The 23231-nt window shown below is 39.1% G+C and overlaps 1 protein-coding gene across 8 annotated transcripts in view; it reads left to right on the forward strand.

Moving 5' to 3' along the window:
- GRIK1 (glutamate ionotropic receptor kainate type subunit 1) overlaps positions 1–23231 on the forward strand; it is a 370605-nt gene that overhangs the window by 127439 nt on the left and 219935 nt on the right. The gene's annotated exons all lie outside the window — the stretch shown is intronic.

Here is a 23231-nt window from a genome sequence, read left to right on the forward strand (position 1 = left end):
CTCTTCCCTGCCTTCCACACTGTCAGCTTCAGGCTAGACCCGTTCCCTCATGGTGGTAAAGTGGCTGCGGCAATTTCAGCCTTCATAACCACATACTGCACCATGTGTGGTTGGGAAAGCGAGGGTCTGCTCTAGCATTGTGACAACAAGGTAGGGATTGGCCCTTGTGGCTCTCTTAGGTCTGCTCCTGAACTAAATGCTGTAGCCGGGGGGAAGGTAGATACCAACTGGCCTTCGCCGTCCAGGCTCCATTCTGATAGCTCAGAGTGGGCTAAGCGTCTCATAAAGTCCATGGACTTCACAACCTCATAACATCCAGGCACCTGTGAAAAAGACTAAGGTGAGTCTGGGTAAGCAACTAACGGTGTCCACTCCATGACCTAACAGCCTGCCTTTGAGAAGTACAGTCAGTCAGGATCACGGGCTCTGGAGCAAGAATGCCTGCCTCTGACCACTGCCTCTTCCTCTTCCCAGCAGCATAGTTTTGGCCAAGTTAAACCGCCTACCTCAATACCTCAGCTTGCTAATCTGTAAAATGGGGATAATTATAGTTCATAAGATTGTTATGAGAATAATGTGGAATTATACGTGTGGAAAATTTAGAATAGTTCTTAGAAAATTTAGAATAATTCTTAGCTATTAATATTTTTATAGCCTTGTTGTGTGATTAACTTCTCTCAGATGCCTTTATCTTTACACACACACAATGGGATTGACGTGCTAGGATGAGAGGGTTGGAAAGTTCCCAAAATACAAGCAGTTCATATTCTTAGAACTTATTAGTTGCGATTGATAAGGTAGAATGGGATTTTTTTTTCTTTAGAGAAAGACTCACAACTAAATGGAAAATAATTTGCCTTACTATCACACAGCGCTCAACACATTGACCTCGATATCCTGATATTATCACTGGATGACTTTATAATTGGATTCAGATTCTATATTCATTCCACTCAAATTAATATTGCTCTTACTGAGGAAAGTCTTGTGTTCTGCTCTTATTTTTGAATCAGAGTTGAAAATGGGCAGTACTCTACTGTCTAATTAAAGACCTATTCTTTACACACAGAGTTTTTGTTTTTTTGTTTTTTTGTTTTTTTCCTCATGAAGCACTTCGGTGCATTTTCCAGTGAGGTGTGGCAACGGGGCTATTGGAAAAGGAGAAGTATCTGGTTCTCACCCACTCACTCCAGTGGGGTTGTTTTTCCACTAGAAGGATGCAACTAATTTCTTCTTAGTTCTCAAAATGTAAAAACCAGGTAAATTATACCAAATTTGCTCTGCTCAAACTAGCTCTAACACCAAGAGGGAATTTATTGCCTCATACGCTGGAAGTTCATGAAGATTCAAATCCCTAGAATCTCCTTTTCTCAGATGAAAATTTAGCTTAAAAATTTTCTCACAGTTGGGGCACCTGGGTGGCCCAGTCGGTTGAGTACCTGACTCTTGGTTTTGGCTCACGTCATGATCTCATGGTTCATGAGTTTGAGCCTGGTGTTGGGCTCTGTGCTGACAGGGTGGAGCCTGCTGGGATTCTCTCTCTCTCTCTCTCTCTCTCTCTCTCTCTCTCTCTCTCTCTCTCTTAATAAATAAGCTTTAAAAAATTCTCACAGGCCATGGCTGATATTTTAGACAGTTTTCTTTGATTCTGCATGAAATAGGTTAGGGGGAAAATGGTTGTATGGGGGACTTATTACCAGATAAAGAGGTAAATTCCACACTCAGAAGAGTTGCTAAGCAACCAGGCTTCGGAAAGACTGACATGAAGGGCGTCAGGGTCTCTGGTGCCAACATAATCATCTGTCCTTCTTCCAGACCTTTGCCTTCCTATAGCAGCATTGTCTTCCCAGACCAGATTTAGCTATGTGATGCCGGACGCATGGCTGCAATCCGTTCTTTCCCCGACTCTTCAAATTCCACGACTGAAGGAGCTCTTCCTTACCCATTTCAGATAGGAAAAATTCCAGAGAATGAGCCTATAGGACCTGCCTTCATCATATGCACATCCTTCTGGCTAGAAGTGGGGTCTACTGCACGGATAAAGAGGCAGAAGGATTATAAGTATAGGACGATGATAGGCATCATAGCTGGGAACTTGTTAGTGGGAAGATAAAAGTTTTTTCTTAGTTTACCAATTCTCTGAGGCAGCAAGGCAAGTGTGGATTTGGACAGAGCTGAACAACATATTCATGGAGGTGGGAAAGTAGCTAGCACACCCTTCACAGTTCTGCAGAGTACCTACTCCAACTATGTATATACTTGGAGCAGAGCCAATACCTACTGAAGGGGATCCCAGAAAGAAGGGCCACCAGGATCCCTCTCAGCAGCCTATGCCTCCCATGGCCTTCAGGGCTGATAGAGCAGCCCCGTCTCAGAAAAAAATCTCTCAGTTCAGCACAGAGCATCCTCCTGCACTTTGCTGACACTTTTCTGAATCCTGCCCGGAGGACAGGAGCCAGGAAATGGAAAGCTTGGGGTCTGAGATGTTCATTTGCTTCTGAGGTGCATATAATTGCTGATGTGTTTGGCACTTAGACGTATATCTTAACAGTTAGCTTGTGAAAGATGAATTCATTAGCCCTGCAGGAACCATAACTATGGCATTTTCTGACTTGTCAAAATGCCCTTCATGCATTTCATAGAATCATTTTTTTAAACAAATAAAGTTGGAGTTATGGGCCACACCTCACCGAGAAGCTTAGGGCTGAAGGACAGAGTTGTGGTTTCTTTACAAAGAGGGGCCCTACATCTGACTGCAGCTCTGTCTATAAAGAGATGGTTACCATTCATCTGGCCTATATGGCAAACATCCACATCTCATTGAGCCTTAGGGTCTGACTAAAACTATAGCGTTATGTGATGAAATTGTACCATATGCCAGATGTCTTTGTTAATCAATTAATAAGCAACCTTCACATCTATGAGATTACACTGAACACTAGGAAAGATATAGACCCCCTGAAGGAACATGCAACTCCTTGTGAGTCACCTAAAAACATTAAGAAAGATTGCGGACCTAATTCTAAGTTGTAACTGAGAAAATAAGTCACTATGTACTTCATGTGGGCTAGATTGGTCCAGATCCATTTCTTGGAAGACACGGGGCTTGAAATGGGTCTCAGATGATGGACAGGCAAAAAGGTATTCTTTACAGTCTCTTTTTCTGTGATTGGTATAGATATCTAGGGTTGAAATTGCATTTCAGGCAGTGTGAATAGCCTGAACCAAACCACAAAGGTGATCTTAGAAGCCCCTGTGGAGCGTAGAGAGCAAGACGCACAGTAAATCATGTTGGAGGGTGAGTGGCAGATGATGAAAGCTGGACAAAAAGAGTTTCACTTGGTACAATAGTTTGCTGAGCAGAGAAGTAAAGAAGGTAATATTTTTTTGAAAAGTAAGTCATTCCACTCTGTGTGTGTGTGCATGCATGCACATGTGTGCATGAAAGAGAGAGAAAAAGGAAAAGAGGGGTGGGGAAGTGTCAAGTTAATTATTTAAAGGCAAAAGTAGCAAGCTTATTGAAGGTAGGTAGTAATAAAGCCATGGATGATGACAGAGACAAAATGAGTAAAGGTCATAAAGGTATTTTCTAAAATAGGAAGAGCAGGACTTGACATTGAGACAAGAAGGAGAGAGAGACTCCACAGTTTTTGGATTGGGAGACCATTGAAAATTCAACCTTTGTTGTTCACGTTGGGGCCCCTCCTAGTTCCTTCCAAGTGGCCAGCAGTTGAAAGGAATAGCTTCTGGTCATTATTAGTGTGACTGAAAAAAATTGTCAGTTTATGAATGGCTCTACTCATTATTCCGCCAGAGAGAAACAAATGCCAAGATATATGTGAGGAATCCCTGAACCTTTGGATTTCCATGCCCAGCCTCGCTTTACCACAGTTTGTACTCTCTCACAAAGACTGATTAGGCGGGCCTTGAAGGATGCTTATCTCTAGGGACAAAAAGATCAAGTGATAAACATTCTTGGTAAAATAAAGTTGGTAGGACCTAGAGTATAATTAGTGCTGGGTTATCATTCATGGAGGAATATTTGTTTCCTTTAGCCAATAATTTCTAAGTTTAGAATTATTTCTGAAAAAGTATTTGTATTTTTGTCTATCTATAAATGTACAGTATACCCTTGAACGATGCAGAGGTTAAGGGCACCAACTGCCCTGTGCAGTCAGCAATCCACACATAACTTTTAACCCCCCCCCCCAAATTTAACTACTAATAGCCTAATGTTGACTGGAAGCCTTACTGATGAACAGTCAATACATATTTTTGTATGCTATATGTATTATATAATGTATTCTTACAATAAACTAGGCTAGAAGCAATGCTATTAATTATAATAGAAAATACACTTATAGAACTCTACCGTATTTGTTTGGAAAACTTGTGTATAAGTGGACCCCGCAGTTCAAACCCATGTTGTTCAACGGTCAACTGTATAGCTATAAATATCTATAGATGTGTATATATCAATTGCAAACACATCCAAAGAGTTGCAGAACACATCCCTATATCTTCATGCAGTCTTATAAAAAGGTAGTTACTCTCAACTTTATTGAAAATACAGCCAATTAGCACACAGCAGTAGTCAAACAAAATGACAGTGAGATTCAAGTACCACTAAATAGGACTTCGTTCCATTTCAGGCTTCAGCAAATCAGTGAAGTCTGCATTCAATTTGGCTGCTTAATTCAAGCCCCTGATCAATACAAACTAAAAAGAATTGACCAACTTTTCTACTCTCCAGACCAGGTCAGCTAAATCTGAAGAGAGAAGTACCACTTAAAGGAACAAGTAACAGTAGTGCCTGGATTGGGGTGTAGCGTGGCAGAAATTGTGCTCTTAAAAGCCTAAGAGTCACTATTCCCGGGCTCCCAAGTCCATTTCTGTCCCTCATCAGCTATGTGATCACGAATGAGGCACTTCACATCAGTTTGCCTCAGTTTCTTCACTTGTAAAATGGCAGAGTTAAAAATTATTATCTCCACAGATAGAGTTTTATATCCATTTTTAGTGAGATCATGACCCTACACTCTAAACTCTTTGTGGTATAGACCGTGTCTTGTGTTTTCTTGTATCCCCTACACTGTCTGATGGAGTATCAGGCATACAGCAGGTGTTGGGCTGAAGCCTGGGGGCAGGTTGGTTTGTGTAATTAACAGACGCTTAATTTTCACTCAAAGAACTTGTGGTCCAGTAGGCCGACAGAAATTCCAACAAGAATTCATCAAGTACAATAGATGAGCAGGTAATGCCTGGGAAATGAGAACATAGATTTAGCTTTTAGAGTTTCAAGACCTCAGTGCATACTCTAGACACAGCCCATTCTGTCATATGGCCGAGAATACAATAGCACTGACTTTTAGCGTTTTCATGATAAAGGTGCCTCCTTTTTAACATCCTTTAAGTTGGAGTGGGGAAAAAAGGGTGGGTGTTTGGGTGGCGTATGCATGCACACACATGTTGGAGAAAGGTTGTCTTCCTTTCTATTCGTAAAATCACTTTCTGCTGTTCTCAGAAATAAACTCTGACACCGAAGAAAGGAAACAGCTGCTAGTATTGAATTACTGCATGTCTAGAGGAAATAGCGAAAGAGTCAGTGCCTTTGGCTATGTAGGCTTTAAGAAAGCCAGATCGCGTATTTCATTATACTTGATAACTTAAAAGGGATTTTCTTTCACACACCCACATAAAAAGGAATTGTCCAAGTTCTCATGCCATGGCATAAGAGAGTGACACGCTCTTCTAGCTGGCAGGGACCCAGGAGACTGTTCAGTACAACAACCTCGTCTGCAGAAGAAGTTGGGAGAGCCCTCTTAGGATTAGATAGATTTTATCATTTTCCACTTCACAAAACTCTTCCAGAGTTTATTGTAGAGCACCTGTTTAAAATGATCTGTTTACTAATCTCACAAAAGGGATTTCCATCCAAATATAAATATTAATTATGTTTAAAAGAAATAGGAACACTGAATCTTGAGCTCTGGAATCATATACACCTGTGTTCAAATCCCAGCGAGGGCCATACTAGGAGCCTGGACAAATGACCTGAGGTCTTTACACATTAGTTAACTTTTCCTATTAAATGAGAGATGTTCTAGTTTCTACCTTAAATGATACTGCATATACAGCACAAAATAGTGTCCTACATGTGGTCAGTGCCCATTCCAGATTAATCTTAAAATGGTTGCAGTTTATTTTCACATTCTAATTATAAAATAATGTAAGACAGATTCTTAAATCAAATAGTTTGATAGCACGGTCATGTCCAACACAAGAAAGGGGTAGAAAAAGTGACTATGGAATATAACAGATGTGGGGAAAGGGTTGATAACTTGCATTGAACATGATGAGGTTTTCCCCAGATTGCTGGGGTCCTCAGAATATGACAATTCCAGGCCACGTTCATAACACTCAGGCATTTTTGAACATAGTTTCCTCTAAAGGTAATCACTGACTGTCAGAAAAGGACAAATGGAGGGGCATCTGGGTGGGTCAGTAGGGTGAGTGTCTGACTCTTGATTTCAGCTCAGGTCATGATCTCCTGGTCATGAGAAGGAGCCCCAAGTCGGGCTCTGAACTGAGAGTGGAGGCTACGTAAAATTCTCTCTCCCTCTCTCTCTCTCTCTCTCTCTCTCCCTCTTCCCCATAATCCTCTCTCTCACTTGCTCTCAAAAAATAAAATAGAAAGAAAGAAAGAAAGAAAGAAAGAAAGAAAGAAAGAAAGAAAGAAACCAAGAGAGAAGGAAAAGGAAAAATGGAATTGACTGATCCTTCTAAGCCCCTCTCTAGCCCTCTTCTCACCTTCCACCAAACACAACATCCAACCAAACCACCAAACAAAGCAAACCTGTAGCATAATGGCTTCGGACTAAATGGCAACATTTTTAGCCAATGAATATTTAAAACAAATGAATACGCATATTCTCTACAATGTGTAAGATTAATACCACGCCAAATACCAAAGAGGCTTTGCAAATGGTGAGTTGTATTTGGGAACTGGAATTGAGAGCAAAGTGGACCTTAGAAATATTTGTGCAAATGATTCCTTGAAATCCTCCTAAAGTTCTTCCAGCAATGTAAGTAATGGATGAAGGAATTTTAAGATTTATTGGGATTAGGGTCCTGTTTTTTTTCCCCCAGTTTAATGTGATACAACACTAAGATTGGGTCACTTGTAGTTCTCACTTATTCAAGTTACAGAATTTTAGGAAAGGAAATAAACCAAATGTGTAAGTTACCTTATAATTCTAAGGCTATACAGTTGTAAGAAAAAGAACTAGCATATTTAAAGTTAAGCTGTTTAGTATGACTTACGTCGAAAGAGTTAATGATAACCTTGGTATCCTTAACAGAGTTCAATTTTATCAGTGCTGCTATTTCTGTAGTCACAAGGAAAACCTGAATTAAGAATGTAGTTATTTCCTTCTGTTCTTCTAAGAACTTTTAGCAATAGTATCCTTGGATGTTCTAAGGTGGGGGGGGGGGGGCTTAATAAAGCTTATTGTCAAATGGGATCAATGCAAGACAAATAGCCAACTATATTATAAAAGACAGGAGATAGAAAGGATATTTAATAAGCGCAGTGAATTTCTTACAGTCTGTATTCAGGACTCACTATGATGCATAGATGCCATCAACTCTCTATAATTTGTTTTTTAAATACTTTGGGAACTCGAGCACAAAAGCAAAAGACAACGGTATTTTAGTCATTAGGCTTTCAACAAATCTGAAAACAGACTTTGAGTCACATTAAAGAAAGATCAGGATTTCATAAAGTACAGGAGTCTAGATCTAATCAGAGAAGAATGGTTGAACATTGAAAGAGGAAACTTTATCCAATGGGACAAGCCCTTGTATTTTGTTGTTGTTGTTGTTGTTGTTGTTGTTGTTTTTTCTAATAGAGATCTAGGCATGGAATTGTTAAAAAGAGAACAAATTCAGGCAGAGTATTGCCCTTCACTTAAAATTCGACAGCTTTTACATGGAACAGTTCTTTTCAAACTGATCCCCACCCCCAACTCCTCCAAAACAAACAAACAAACAAACAAAAACAGTGATCAATTTAGCCTTGCAAATTCAACCACCTACTTTATTATATTGACAAATGTAAATAATTGTCCAGATGACATAGATTAACTAAAAAAAGTCCTGAGACCACATGAAGAAATTTGCCCAGGCAGAAATGTATCAAATGCATGAAAAGTGAAGGCCACTTCCTTGGGTGCAGGGCTTCAATGTCACTCTACCTCTATACCCCAGGAATAGATTTGTATTATAATCAACAGGCGACAGAAGCCACATATCACTGCTCCTGGCAGTCTGTCAAATCAGAAATTCATTTATATGTGTGACAAGTCCTCCATTTCAGAACTCTTGGTGGGAAAGAGTAATTGATTGGCACCAATTACTTTATGGCCACTGATGCCTTCGGTGTGGCTTCCCCGGGCCCTCCTCCCTTGGACAAAGACAAAGTCTACCAGATGCATTTCTCACACAAGCTCAAGAAAACGATGGCTGTCTTTCTCCACAGAGCGCAAAGAGTCAATATACTTCTGAGACCTATTCTGTCTTCTTCCCTCAGAGGTAAGAGCACAGTCTTTCTGGCAGTTTGAGGGTAGGCTACTAACTTCCTGTTGTTAGGAGAATTTCACCTTCTACCCTGGCTTTTGTAAATCTTTCTTTTTGTACTAGTACATTAGGAACTAACTAAATTCTGTTTTAGTACTTGTTTACCTGTAGTTTTGTTAGCTGTATGTAGCAAAACAAAACCCATTTCTGTACTCATTACAGAAATCAAGTCAGCCACCGAGTGCCTGAAATTATAAATAGCTTATATAATATGTTATAGGATATATAATGGAGCATATATAATTTTCCCATAATCTATTTTAGTCCTCTCGAGGATGAAAATTAATGACTGCAAGTATTAAAATAAAGTTGGTCTGTATCTATTATCATTCAGTTGATTGGAGAGACTCCATTTTCCACAGTTTACTCGGTTCTCCATCTATGAAACTCACATTAATTGGGGCTTACAATAATCCAAGAGCCACACTAGGCCTTGGGAAATAGAATGATGCCTACGAAGCCTAGGAAGTGGTGATTGCCCTCAAAGTCAAATCCTCCTAGACTATTTAACCCACTGAGGATCAGACACTTACTTCCAAATTTTTAAAATTCGTAGATGTGATCATGTGCTTGCATCAAATTCCTTAATAAATAGGACTACAACTATAAAATGCCCACAAAGTTCAGAATAGTAAGAAGTGAGCACTCCTCTTTATTTCCAAAGTCAAATCTAAGATTGGAAACACACACATACGAACAAGTTACATTCATCCTAAGGTTGGCTCTATATACAAATTTGGCTACTTCCAATCACCATGGAATAAGTAGATTAATGAAAGGAAGAATGATTCTGGAGATCCTGGACAGAATTAGGATCTTATTCTGCAAATGCGAAGAAATTTAGACAAATGTTTAGATGCCAGAAAAGAAATTGATCCCCAGAGGACTGATGATACACAAAGAATCTTGTCAGCAGGCCAAAAGAAGAAATAAAGTAAATGGTTAGAAAATTTAAAAGGTAATGAAATCTTCTTTCTGTAGGGTGATCGGAAGTTATTACTGTGTAGAATGTGGCAAAGTGGTATGGCTGTGGGGTATTTGAGGAACTTCCTCGTTGTGGTTTTGAAGACTACTAAAGTCACTAGCATCTGGGAAACTATTACAAGCAAGTTTATGTTAACTCAGGTTTGAGGTAATACGGTAAGAGATTAATAAGTTTGGTCCAATGTGTGGAAAAAGATGAGAAAACTTGGCAAATGCACCAAAGTATACAGAGATTTTGGAGACCTGGAGGCCTGGGCTAGTAGGTTTACTGGCTGCAGTGTTAGGGAAGTGTGGATGGTGACAGCAGGAAGAAGTTTCACATTCATGGGAGCCGGTAGTAAGAGGTCAGGGTGAAAAACAAAATCCTAGTCATTGTCCAGGTTCGGGGGAGCAAAGCATCAAGTATCTTAGGCGACAGGCTGATCTTAGCTCCCATTTGCCCAGGACAACCCCTATTTATCTCTGTTTTACCCTCACTCAAAAAATTCCCTTGTTTGGATGACAGGTTAATTACATCGTCATCCTTCCAGGAGAGTACATTCAGAGGAAGACTCCTTCCACCAGTGTTCTCTGGACAGAATCCTTGAATGGAATTCTTAGCACTAACCAAGTTAATTAGTTCTATGAGATGCATGTTGCTGTTTGTTCAAGCTTTTTGCTTGCCATGAAAAACTTTATATAGTAACCCCAGATCTCAGTAAATCCACCGCACTTTTCCTGCCTCTGGAAGGATCAGGACATCAAAAAGAACCAGTTCCTAATGCGTGATACATTTTATACAACTGCCCAGAAAGCAGGTCCCTCCTATTGGTTAACTCATGAATCCACAAAGAACTAGGTACATTTTGGTTCCACTTACTTTTCATGGTGATAATGACGTTTCAGAGCCTGACAATTTCAGAACAATAATAGCTAGGACTGAACTCAAAATGACGTTCTCAGACACTATTTCAAGTTTGTGAAAACATTTACTGGCTATAAAAAATTAGATAATGGTTCTTGAATCTAATAACATCTACAGATATGAATTTTAATGTGATGTGCTTGCTATTGAGTCAGATTTTTCAAATTGATCTTTAAAATATACAAATGTTATTCCATTAATTTGATAATTATGATTTCTATGTACCAAATTCTGATAGAGATTTAGAGGATGTTTTTAAAGAAATCATTTTTGGGGCGCCTGGGTGGCTCAGTCGGTTAAGCAGCCAGCCGACTTCGGCTCAGGTCATGATCTCGCGGTCCGTGAGTTCGAGCCCCGCGTCGGGCTCTGTGCTGACAGCTCAGAGCCTGGAGCCTGTTTCAGATTCTGTGTCTCCCTCTCTCTCTGACCCTCCCCCGTTCATGCTCTGTCTCTCTCTGTCTCAAAAAAAAATAATAAAATGAACGTTAAAAAAAAATTTAAAAAAAAATTAAAGAAATCATTTTCATATATGCCATTTGAATTTTATGAAACCTCTGGAATGTTAAAAACTAAAAGCAGGTATATCTGTTTTACCAAACAAAAGCCTAATGCTTATAAAAATTAAATAATTAATCAGGATCAAAACATCATTTTGCTGTTTTCCCACTACAACCTTTTTGTTTCCCACCGGCTCTTTTTTTAAATACGTTGTACATAAACTTGCATTTCAATAATTGTCATGATTTGGACAGAGCCATGCTGAAATGGACTTGGCGTCTTCCATGAGGACAACATTTATGAAGACTGACAAAGTGTGCAGAATGTTTCAATTTCCTAAGACACATCAATTTAACAGAGAAATGATTACATGTGAATTATACATATATCATGAAAGCAAATCAGCTAAGGACAGCTACAGGCAACATTTCCTAAGCTTCCATTAGTTGTAAAACTACTGCTTTCAAATAAGTACAACATATTTTTAAATTTTTTTTAACACCGGCTAATTTGCTGATGTTCCCTTAACCCATTCTAGTTAAACTGATTTATCCATCCAGTGAATGACTACATTATTAAAATATTTCCCCTTCCAGTATGAGAAAGTGAAGCAGGCTTCTCCACTGCCATCTTCTTTGGTTTTCAATTTTAATGTTTATTTTGGGTGGGGGGGAGCGCAGAGAGAGCAAAGGAGACACAGAATCTGAAAGTCTCCAACAAGCTCCGATTAACCGAGCCACCCAGGCGCCCCCCTCTGCCCTCTTCTGTATCTAGCAGAGAGGAGAGAAACAAGGAGAGAGGCAGAGGAGGAGAATCAGGAAAAGGGGAAGAATTAAGGAGAAAGGGACAGGGAAGAGTGATCTCCACTGTAGCTAGCTGTCTGGCTCTAAGCTGTGCACTGGAGAATGCCAGGTGCCACCATTCACATGATCAAAACTGTGACTGGTTGTCCTCGAGGTCGTCCAAGGCTGTGGCCCTAAGCAGTAATATAATAGTAACTCACATTAGGCGCACGCACGCGCGCGCGTGCACGCGCCCTCACAATGTGCCTCTCCGGGATATCCACAAGCAATAGCCTAGTGCACATGTCATCTGGCTAAATTTCACTGATCCCCTATGTGGCACTGCATGCTAGGTCCAAGTACAGTGATGTAGTGTGTGTGTATATAAAGGAGAATTGCCCTCAACTCTGCTTTTGTGTGCTGCTTTTCAGGGCCTTTTACATAGACCAGTTTTCATTTACAATCTGAGCGTGAGGGGGAGAATTGAATATGCTAACATGCCACAGAGGTGCATTAATTGATATAGGATAATGAGAAACAGTGACATTAAATAGAGCCATCACACCTAAGTGCTACTGAGACAAAAGTGAAAATTATTCCATCCATATCCTAAGGAAACCTATTAAATTTTTTTAAAAAGTACATATTCTTTCCTTCCGCAATAAAATGATTATTCTTTATGCTATAAATCTAAATTTAGCGACTGCTGCTAATGAGGTTGTTTACATTTGTACTGTCACTTTCATATCAAGACACATCATGGGTAGGAACAAACCTGCTTTGCAATGTGCAATACAACCTTAGCAGCAACTCTCCACGGTGCTTTTGGAAGTCTGTGCATCAGGTGCGTTTAGCAAAGTAAAGGGAATTTCAGAGCAGCCATATTTAATCAGCCCTAATGGACATTTTGGTTATAGTTAAATCATAATTATCACCACCAGCTGCTCCAATTGTGTCCATCTGGCATACACTTATGGAGTGCCTACTGTGTACCTCAGAAAAAAACTTGCTTTTAGTGATGCTCTAGAATTTCACATGTCGAGAGGGCTGTGCCTTTTAGAAAATTACTTGATAATGATGGGGAATGACAAACCAGTACCCTTGAAGAGTAAATGGGCCTTCAGGAAGTAATTTTCTCTCCCGGTCTACAAGAAATTTCAAATAATGGTGGTCATGGGCACTTATCAAACACCGACTTCGCAATCTACTAGATTTCATTTAATCACGACAACCACGGGGATCCTTTATTTTACAGATGGAACAAAGAAAATGACTCATATTCTAATCAACTCAAAAGTTGTGGCTACCCAAGCCACAGGTAATATGTTTTAGAATTTATAATAAATATGTTATAGTATATATATAACACATATAAAAGTTGGTTTATAATTTACAAATAAGACAAGATCTGAAATTTATATGTAAATTATTTTATTGAAGCCTAAAACCTATTTTTTCTATCAACAATGTTATACATAGCAGTTTTGATTTAGAAGGATTACATTTTTAATATTTTTCTTTTAATGTTTTGATTTATTTTTTAGAGACAGAGACAGAGAATGAGTTGGGGAAGGTCAGAAAGAGAGGGAAACAGAATCCAAAGCAGGCTCCAGGCTCTGAGCCCTCAGCACAGACCCCGACACGGGGCTCAGACCCACGAGCAGCAAGATTATGACCTCAGCCAAGGTCGGATGCTTAACCCACTGAGCCACCCAGGAACCTCTAGAAGGATTATATTTCTTAACTCAGAATTAAAGTGACAATTGTAAATAGCCAATTGAACAAAAACCCCATAGAAGACTACAGAATTCCCAAATATATGGTCTTACGATACATCATCCAGTCCATAACTATAGGCATGAACATAATTACAGGATTGTGAATACATAGTTCCATGGAAAGAAGTCATATTCAGAAATTATTTAAGAGTTTTCTGCTTTCAACTTGCTAGTTCTTCCTATTTTTGGCCATCCTCATCGTCTCCCCTATTGTTTTATCAGGCCTCCAACTCTTCATCAGTCGATAGTTCTCTAGGGCTTTCAACTGTTTTTACTAGACTACCACAAAGCCATCACCAATCAACTGCCTGAAGAATGAACTTCTCTTCTTTGCCAAGCTGAGAAGCCATTAAAATTCTTGCCTCTCTTTCTTTGTTCATAAGTTTCAAAACCATGCGTTGACACTTACAAACTCATTAAGTTCCCCAGACTATGCTATTTAAACTGTTTCTTCTCCTCTCTCTCCCTCTCTCTCTCTCTCTCTCTCTCTCTCCTTTCCTTTCCTCACCTTCCTCATTCCTCCTCTCTTGTGTGGATAGCTGAATCTTATGGGTGGATACTGGAACTTAGTAGGAGTTCCAGTGCTTTACCACAGAACTATTCCATGTATGTAAGGCAATGTTTTTTGTTTGGTTTTGGGGGTTTGGTTTTGTTTTGTTGTAAAGCAGTGTTCTTTTTCCAGTCTTTGGTACCAAGAAAGACTCTCTTCCCTTTTTTTTTTTTTTTTTTTTTTCATTCTCCCCTCGGCTCCTGGAAGTAGAGGCAGGGAAAATTCTAGGCAGTTTCATCTCTGGCATCAGTGTCCCACAAAACCTTCTGGCTTTCCATCTGGAATAAAATCCCAACTCCTTGTCATGTCCTACAAGGTCCCACAAGCTTTGAATGCAGCTTCATTCTTTGACCAGATCTCACACCAAACACTGTCCTCCAGATCGAGCCACAGTGACCTACTTTCTGTTCCTGGATTGTGCCCAATTATTGGTCCACTTTCACACTAACTGTTCCCACTGCTTCTTAGATCCAGAATCACCTCCTCAGAGAGGATCTCCCAGACCATCCAATTTAAACTTGGCTCCCATCCTTCCCAGATATTATCTTATAATCTCATTTACTGCCTTCTTGCCATAAACTGTACTGCTTTTAAATTGATCATTTAAAATCCATATCCATCCCACAATTAGAATGCAAATCCCCCAAAGGCATGTGTCATCTTTCACGGCAGTATTCTAGAATCTGGAATATTATCTGTAAAAGAGGCCCGGAGCAAATAGGAGTTGAGTAAATAAATTGGCAAATAAGATGAATCTCCTAAACTGGACATTCATGATTTACGTCTTTACTTATATCACTGCCTAAGCCCTCCCACTGATAAAATCTACTTCAGATACGGCAAAAAAAAAAAAAAAAAAAAAAAAGACTTATGTGAGCATGTCACCCAGCCTGCCTGCTCTTCCCATCAATCTTTATTTACCCAAAGATTGGATTTTCAAGGACCAAATTTAGCCTATGGACAGGACCAAGTCTTACCAAACTATGAGCTTTTATGAACAACCTCTCCAAGTTCGTTGGCATGTATATAAATACTTATTTCCCCACCCTCTCCCTTGTTCCTCTACATATTTCTACATGCTTTTCTTCACTTAACACCCAGAATAAGCCTCTACCATCCATTTTTATTTTCTCCTTTAAAATAGGAATGAATAAGTAAATCAGCAAACAAACAACATAACGTAAGATATCTGGACTTTAGGGGGAGACTTTATTCAAAAAGATAGTTGCAATAATGGAAGGGAGTTACTGAAGTAGGAAGAAAGCTCAGACCATGAGGTCTGCAAACAAATCCAGAGGTCAAGCAGCAAACGGATGGTCTTTTATGAAGAGGAATGAACAGGAAAGAAACAAGTGCAGTAGAATGGATAAGTACATGGTTTGATTGGACAGTTGAGCAAGGGAGGTCATTATGGAGATGTTCTAAATTCCAATATTTGTTTAACCTGAGGGGTGACTCATGTTCGGGATCCTGTGAAGAAGAGAAACACTTAACTAAAGTTTGGTCACATCAGATTAACGGGCATTTTGTTATAATTGGCCAGTGGGGATAAACAGTTCAGCTGATCATTTGAGACAAAGAATGGGAATGCAGAGGGTCAGTGTCCCATCTTGCCCTGATTAAACAAGGACATCATCCCTAAGTCTTACCCAAGTCATCAGGGGAGGGTAGTTCTTTGCAGTAAGCAACAAGGGTGGGTGGATTTCTTGAACCATCACTGATCCCCAAGAACACAGGGCTCAGGTAAAGTTTAACATGGTCACTTCCAGTGGGTTCCTAGTTCAAAGTAAAACCTAGTGTTTCCTGTGATCTACAAGGCCCAACACAATCTGACCTCCACCAGTTCTGAGTTAACTTCATCCCTATCTCACCTGTGCTCATTGGCCTCCTAGCTTTCCATGCTAGTTAGGCATGTTCTTGCTCTAAGCCTTCTGGGCTTGCTCATCCTCTGGCTGAATATCTTGGAGAAGAGCAACTATACAGCTTTCCTTTTCATTGCCTTCAGGTGTCTATCCAAATGTCATCTTTTTGCAAAGCCTACCTTGACCACTTTATATAACCAAAGGACTGTTCTCATAACAACTCACCCTCCAAACTCCCGATCCTGCTACATTTCACACCATGGCACTTATTGCTATTGTACAGGCTGTGGCTGTTTTGTTGTTAAGTCTCCCTTCACTGCAAGGCAAACTCAAGAGGGCAGGGATTGTCTTTTATTCACTGCTGTATCATTATTATCTACAATTATTTGTTAGATGACTGAATGAGCTAACAAATGATTAAATGAAAAAAAAAGGAACAAGTGGATGAAACTAATTATATTGTCTCAAACTGGGAAATTTTGCTGTAAGAATTAATAGTGTTTAAGAAGTGATTTCTCTTAGGAGCCTAGGAAAAAGGAGGGCCAAAATGGGGGACCCTAAGAGGAAGAGGGCCATAAAGCCTTGCACTCAACTGCCATCACTAGAAGTCACTAAATAAATGCATAACTTATTACAATTTAAATGAAACTAGTAATAAAATTGAGACAAGTTTCTGGTGCTCTACCCATCAGTCTCTAATACCACATTGGCATGGACCTGGCCTACATATATGGCAGCCATAGGCTGAAGATGGAAATGGTAAGGGAATCTCTAAATATATTGAGAACTAAAAAGGAAGAATAGTAATTAATTATGTTGTTAGAATAAATACATGATTTGTGTTCCAAATATAAATAGACTGGCTTAATCAAATGTCACACTGACATTTCTAATAATGATTGAACTGTGCAAATTCCATTAGTGAGCTATACCTGCCAAGAGAAAAGTTACAGAGGATCAATTAAACAAACAGGAAATTATCTTCCCCCCAGATAGTCCATGGATCTTCCTGTTCGCATGGTGCCTGGATCCTTTGAAAATTAGATAGACATTTGCATGAGATTAATAACTCCTCCCCTTCTTCCTTACACCCCCAAAATCACTGTTGCTTAATACCCTAGAGCTATCTAATATCTTTGAAAAAGAGAGGCTTTCAATGATAACAGCAAATTAAAAATGGCTTAATATGTCAGAAAGGATCACAGCATTCTAACACGAAAGCCTCTGTATTAATAAACACACCTGCAATGTTCCCAAGATTAATGAGAAATATCTTGGCAGAACTCATTTTCAGCAGTGAATTTGCCTGGTTATACTTATAGATCATCTTAAAATCGCCTGCTTGAGCACAGACAATGATATCATAAATATGCATTTGAAACGAAATTTAAATTTTAGGGAGGCAATATCCATTCATTAAAGAGGAGGAAACAAATGCATTACAATGAATTTCAGGTGAATGAAAAGAACTGAATCTAGAGCTAAGAAAGTGTCTCTTCTATTTGTGAGTTTGAGAACATTATTATTCAAAGGTAGGCTATACTTCAATTGATTCCTTCCAAGATACTCTGGAAGTTTCAGTGGGAGTGGATTCATTTCCCATATACCAATTCTCTTGGAACCGAGGAACCTCAGGTTAAAATTCCTGGATCAGATGTAGTATTTTGCTGTAGCATGGGAAGACTGAGCTGGCAAGTCTGTCATGGAAGCTGCCAGATTTTATCAGCCGTGGACAGTCATCGCTGCTCTGCTCAGGCCCTTCTGGTCTTACAGGGAACTAATTAACTGTAGAGATACTCTAGAAGCCTTTTCTGTACAGAAGTCCTTTTAGTAATCAAAACAATAAAAGAATCCAGACACTAAGAAGGACATAGTTATAACTCCATTTATATGAAGTTCAAGAACAGGCAAAACTTAACTATGGTGATAGAATTCAGAGCAGAGGTAAAACCGGTTTGAAGTTGTCCCCAACACACACACACATACACACACACACACACACACACACACACACACAATGGCCACGTCCTAACTTTCAGAACCCGTGAATGTGACCTTCTTTGGAAAACAGTGTCTTTACATATGTAGTTAAAGATCTTGAGAGAAGACTCATCCTGGATTATCCAATGGGCTCTGCATCCAATCACAAGGGTCATATAAGAAACATACAGAGGAGAGACAGAGAAGAAGGCCATGGGTGTGGAGATAGACACTGGGCCACAAGCCAAGGAATGCCAGCAGCCACCAGAAATTGGAAGAGCCAAGGAAGGATCCTCTAGAGTGTTCAGAAGGAGCACACTCCTGTTGATGCCTTAATTTTAGACTTCTGACCTCAAAAACTATAAAAGAATAAATTTTTGCTACTTGAAACCACTAAGTTTGGGGTCACTTGTTACAGAAGCCACAGGAAGCAAGGGGTTACCTCTGGGATGGGGAGGTATAAACTGGAAAGGTGTGCAGGCAGACACTAAGGAGCATAGGGAATGTTCTAGTCCTGAGAGGTGGCTGCACAGGATACACAGTCAATACTTAAGAGATGCACTTTATGTACTTTTCTAGGTGTAGGATAGCCCTTGATACTAAAGCAAAACATAAAAGGGGGTAATTCTTAAAAAGTGAAAATGAATGCTCCAAGTTTATTCTCAGCTTTCTAGTGGATTAAAATACTCATAGCAGTGAGTATTTAGGCAACCCTGTTTACAAAATGATTACACTGATATTTTGTTAGAAAAAAAACTTTTAAAAATGCAATTACACATCTTAAAATGCACTAGAAAAATTCTGCACAAGAGGGAATTATTTCTGAATTGTGACTTGGTTAATTATCCTATGTTTTTGTTCTGTTGCAACTTTGATAATATTTATTAAAACCATAAGCCAAATTCTGTCTTGACCTGAGTAGGATTTATTTCAGGACTTGTTTGTTTCCTTTTTCCTGTATGAACTTCTCATTCTGGTTGGAGATTAAAAAAAAAATAAGACTACTTGGGAAGGTCTTTGATTTATAACTTTTTTGCATTCCGTTCTAATATACTAAAATATATCTAAATCTGTATGATCTTAGAGTAGAAATGCACAAAACTTCAAACATGGCATTATCAAAAATAATACATTAGGTGTGTGAGATAGGGTTAAACAATGGACAGTCTATATATAATCCTTAGGTCTATAAATCTTATACTAAAAGCAGGCAAAAATAACTACAGATACTCAAATGAATACATATTTAAATTACAATAAAAAAACAAGAGATTTCCTATGTCTGACATATTTCATTAAACAGAAGTATCTCACAGCCCATCAATTTCTGAATAAAAAATAAAAAGCTGCTATGTAATTATTTAATGGGATTTAAAAATAGCCTAAGTAAAAGATTTAATACTATGAAATAACACACACCGTGTGTGTATAAAAGGATAGAGGGTAGACGTTCTCATTCATTATTGGTGGAAATAAAAATTGGCACAACCTTTATGGAGGGCAATTTGTCAATATCTGTCAGAAATACAAATGCATTACCCCTTGACCTAGTAATTGCATTTCCAGGAAATATGCCTCACATATACTCACACATGCAAAGAGGCGTTTATATAAGGTGATTGATTTCAGTATTGTAATGGCAAAAGTTTGGAAAACCTAAACATCCATCAATACAAAACTGCTTGAAAATAGAGTGTTTCATCATGCAATGGAACAGTTGAAGAAGCTCCATTTGAACTGACATAATAGGATTTACTATTAAGCTTTAACAAATGTAAGATGCAGAACAATCCTTGTAATATACTATTTTTTAAAAAGGATGCTCAGGGGCCCAGTTGTTTGCTCATAGGGCTTGATTGGTGGAGTAACGTACAGAAGAAACATTTTCCTGTATGTTCTGGTACCTTCTCAATTTTGAACCATGTGACTATATCAGTTCTTCAAAGTAAAATATATTAAAATTATGAGCACTATAGCCTATAAGTAACCTTTAACAAATTAGTGAAAGTGAATAAATAATTCTTAATTAGATTCAAGTATGCATAGAAACTCAGTTTAAGATGAACGTTAACTGTTTATTTTTGAAGGAGAGACAGAGTGTGAGCGGGGGGGTGGCAGAGAAAGAGGGAGACACAGAATCCGAAGTGGGCTCCAAGCTCTGAATTGTCAGCACAGAGCCTACATGGGGTTCAAACTCACCAGCCATGAGATCATGACCTGAGTCGAAGTCAGATGCTTAAGCGACTAAGCCACCCAGGTGCCCCAAATTCAGCATTGTTAGGAATGGAGGAAATTGATACTTTCATACATTGTGTGGGAAGCTATATAAAAATATACAGCACTTTTATAGGGAAATCTGACAATGCAAAACGTAAAATGTGTATGGCTTTTACTGGATCAATTTCACATCTAGAATCTTACACTAAGGAGAAAAACAATTAAGTGTATAAGAATTTATATGAGTAAGGATATTCACTGCAGCACTGTTTACAAGAGTGAAAAAACAAAATTAATCCTCAATGTGTACTACTAAAGGGTAGATAAAATGAAGCAAAGTAAATGAAAATGCAAGGGAATTTTCTGGAGCCATTAGAAGGAAAACAAGTTAGTTACATGCATCACTGAGGAAGCAATCTATGCCATTGTGATAAAAAAAAAACAAAACGTTTTTTTTTTCAAATCTACGACCTTACCTTTAGGGAAATCTATAGGGAAGTCTTTGCCCATTTTTGAGAAATAACCAAGTCAAACCTTCAATACAAATGGGTTCAATGGGTTTCTCAGATTGCTGTCTCCCAGCCTAGGACAGGCATGCAATAAGCCAGTTAGAGTAACTTGCCTATAGTCCCAAAGGCATCACAGAGGGTTGACACTCCATTTCAGGTGGCTGAAGCCCTTTTGACCTTCTGAGAAACCAGAGGTTTGTGTAGCGAGGCCAGAGTCTTTATCGACATCGGAATTACTAATGTTGATGGAGAATAATTTGGCACAACAAGTCAAATGAAGTATAAACCTCTGTCCGTGACTCAGCAATTCTTTTCCTGATGTACAGCCCAAAGAAGTTTTCTCACAAACCCATAAGGCAGCATCTAAGACATTATTTGCTGCAGCATTGTGTAAGGATCAGTGAGCTGGCAGTAACCAAATGCCCATCCCTATGGAATGAGTAGATGATGTAACCCATGATCCAAAAGGCAACTAGAAATAATAGATAGGTGCACACATGAGAGCAAGGATAGTGCTAGGCAAAAAAAGAAGCAGAAGGATATCTGCAGAACAAAACACTATCATTCATGCAAGTTAAAAATATAAGCAAACAAAACAACTGTAGACATTTTCCAGATGCAAATAAGATGTGCATTAAACCTATTGCATGGTCACCAGCCTGGATTGGGAAGACAGTAATGGGAGTGGGGAAAAGGGATACGATAGCACACAAATATATAACTTACTGTGTGGACTAAGGATAATATTATTATGCCATGGAGGAGGTATATAATTAACTCTCTGTACCTGAATAGATAGATAGTGATAGAAAGAAAGAGAAGAGAAAAGAAAAGAAAAGAAGAGAAGAGAAAAGAAAAGAAAAGAAAAGAAAAGAAAAAAGAAAAAGGAAAAAGAGAAAAGTGGGGTGGAAGAGAAGAAGGAATACACAGAAGGAGGGAGGAAAGGAGAAAGGAAGGAAAAAAAGAAAGGGGTGTGTTACAAGAAGCACATATAGTTTGAACCCATTGTGTATACACTGTGCACATGTAATTGTAGACAGACGAGTGTATACATGTGTACATAGAAAGAGAGATCTGAAAGAATGTTCACCAAAAATGTTCATCAGTATCACCCCTGGGAGTGAGATTTCATGTTTTTTTAAGTTTATGTATTTAGTTTTGAGAGAAAAAGAGACAGAGAGAGAATGAGAGTCAGGGATAGACACAGGAAGAGGGAGAGAGGGAATCCCAAGCAGGCTCCGTGCTCAGCCCAGAGTCCAAGGATGGCCTCCATCTCATGATCGCAAGATCACAACCTGAGCCGAAATCAAGGGTCAAATGCTTAGCCCACCGACCCACCCAGGTGCCCCTGATTTTCTTTCTTTAAATACTTCTTTTGTGTTGCTTGGCTATTGCAGATAAGAACGTGTTAGATCTATAATCTGAAGTGAGAGGTAGCATAATTTCAGGTATGGGAATAAACAATGCACGCAGTCACAGCAGATCCCCTCTCCTGGTGTTCCTTTCACATAAATGTGGTCTCTAATCATTTCCCCCCCCCCCCCCGCTCGCCAGTGTGTCAAATGTGAGGCAGATGTGACAGAAGCAACAGTGATTTTGTTGCAAAATATTGAAATGCGCTATCAAAATGGATAGGAAATCTATAAGATGCTTCTTCTATAATTAAAAAACAATATCTACAAATCAGAAACAAGTTTCTTGGCTTGAAACCAAGCGACAGGAGGTGAGCCCACAAGGGACACACACAGGAATTCTCCTGAGCCGCTCATTCTCCTGCCCCCTTTGATTGACCTGCCTCTGTTTCTACTGTTGCAGTCAGGGTACCCCAGCAAAGTTGCTACTTTTTCAGGCAGGTGTACCCTAGCAAAGTGAAATGAAGCCTTAGGCAACCTCCGGGGCATTTGGCTGTGTGAACAATTCAGGCGATAGCTTTATTCAGGCGATATACTTTATTTTCAGAATGCATGTGTTTTCCTGACTTGTCTCATGCCCTGAATTTTTCTATGTCACTATGTTTGCAAGTATGCGAATAACATTATCATAAAATAATGGATTCGCATGTGTAAGACGGGTAAATTTAGCTGAAAGCCAAATATGTAAATCTTAAATAAAGGCTTCTTATATTCTCAGGCACATGGTTGAAAGGAGTGATGTTGCTAAATATGGTATTCCGCAGAAGTAAGTTTCAGGAGATTCTATCTACCATTTACGAGTTTCAAAGTACACAGATTTAAGCTGGTACCTAATAAACTGTCTACATATTCTATCTCATTCAGTCCTCCTCATGAAAGGTAATAACTACTTATGGGATACGTATAATTAGCCCAGTTTTGCAGATGAGTAAATTTGAGGTCACGGAAGTTTGGTAATCTGAGCAAGACCACAAAGGAAATCAGTGCCAGAGTTGATGTGCAATTCAACTATTTTACAGTATTTAGTGCTCTAAGGAGAAGATTCACGCATGGGTTCTTTTTTTTTTCAGTGCACTTACGTTGTGCAGGTCATAGTCATATAAGCTATAAATCTTCAC

Source organism: Panthera leo, chromosome C2 (genome assembly GCF_018350215.1).
Source record: "Panthera leo isolate Ple1 chromosome C2, P.leo_Ple1_pat1.1, whole genome shotgun sequence".
NCBI classification, from domain to species: domain Eukaryota; kingdom Metazoa; phylum Chordata; class Mammalia; order Carnivora; family Felidae; genus Panthera; species Panthera leo.